The sequence below is a fragment of the Myotis lucifugus genome, unplaced genomic scaffold, assembly GCF_000147115.1.
Source record: "Myotis lucifugus unplaced genomic scaffold, Myoluc2.0 scaffold_1449, whole genome shotgun sequence".
Lineage (NCBI taxonomy): Eukaryota > Metazoa > Chordata > Mammalia > Chiroptera > Vespertilionidae > Myotis > Myotis lucifugus.
Window position 1 is genome coordinate 43062 of NW_005872497.1, and position 1319 is coordinate 44380.

General features: G+C 59.2%; 1 protein-coding gene across 1 annotated transcript in view; it reads left to right on the forward strand.

Moving 5' to 3' along the window:
• Nucleotides 1–318: 318 nt before the first annotated feature.
• CCDC61 (coiled-coil domain containing 61) overlaps nt 319–1319 on the forward strand; it is an 11304-nt gene continuing 10303 nt past the window's right edge. Inside the window, exon 1 of the mRNA XM_023748499.1 lies at nt 319–368. The gene's annotated coding sequence lies outside the window, so the exon portion shown is untranslated. The remainder of the gene's footprint in view (nt 369–1319) is intronic.

Sequence of the window (1319 nt, forward strand, 5' to 3'; positions counted from 1 at the left end):
TATTCCAGTGGGCGCGGCCTACTCTCTCGCAGGGGGTGATGGGCGGGGTCAAGGGACTCCTTCCGGGATTTCCCTCTCAAAATAACAAAACCTCTTTGTATGACCGGCAGGAAGAATTAGCCAGTGGAGATCGGAAAGGAGGCCAACAACCCCACCCATTTCGAGCCTCTCTTCCGAGTTGGCCAATTGCAAGCGTTGGGGGGCGGGTTCTTCTCTGGGGCGGGACAGAGTGACGGGCGTCTGCTTGACTAATGGGGACGTGGCTGTGGGGAAGCCAGAGCCAATCAGAAGTGAGAAAGCCTGATCCCGGGGCGGGGCTGGAGCTTCGGCGGTTGAACCGCTCGCGCCGAGGGGTGGAGGCGGAGAAGGTGAGCGGCGCGGAGAGCGGCGGGTGCGCGGGCCGGGTTGGCGATCTTGGGGGGAGGGGGTGCTCTTGGGGAGAGTGGGCTGCGGCGGGCAGCTGACCCCGCTGTGTGGGAATCGGGAGGGGGGTGCCCTTTAACTCGGGTGGGCGCTTTAATGAGGGCGCTGAGTCGGAGGGCAGCTTGTGAGGCGGAGGATGTTTTGTGTTTCGCGGGAGGATCTTTAATGGGGAACGTGTGTAAAGCAGGAGGCAGCAGATGGTAAACTATGGAAATGCCCTGGTAATACAGCCTTGCGATCTCCTGGGCGGTTTTAAGGCAGAGGGTTATTATTGCACAGCACGGAGGGGCGGAGGTCCCTGCGATGAGGTACAGGCTTTGATTGGGGTGCAGGGCATATGCAATGTTGAGGGGAGAGGGAGCGAGGCCTCCGGAGACCAGGGTGTGCTGTAATGAGGGGGGGGGGGGGGGCATAGCCTTTCCTGAGGACTGAGCATGTGCAAGGCGCCTATCAGTGTGTCATGCGAATTAACTCCTTAAACTTTCTAACGACCCTACTGAGGGTAAGGCTTTGGCCTTGGGTTGCTTCCGTTTGAATCCTGGCTTTGCCACTGGCCCTGTCTTTGAACCATAAGGTGTCTTGGGCCAGTGATTCACCCCGTTGTGTCCCAGCTCCATCATGGGTAGAATGACCTATGCTCTGACTGTACCTGGCCTCACGCAGCTTTTGGGGTTCAGACGGTCTTTATGGGGATACTAGGGGCCTGGTGCACAAAATTTGTGCATGGGTAGGGTTCCTAGGCCTGGCTGGTGATCAGGGCTGATCTGCAGGGCCACCGGTGGAGTGATGGGGTGCCCCCCTCCCCTTGGCTGGCCTGGGAGCTGGGGGCAGCTCCTGCATTGAGCATCTGCCCCCTGGTGGTCAGTGCACATTATAGCGACCTATTTTCCACAGGT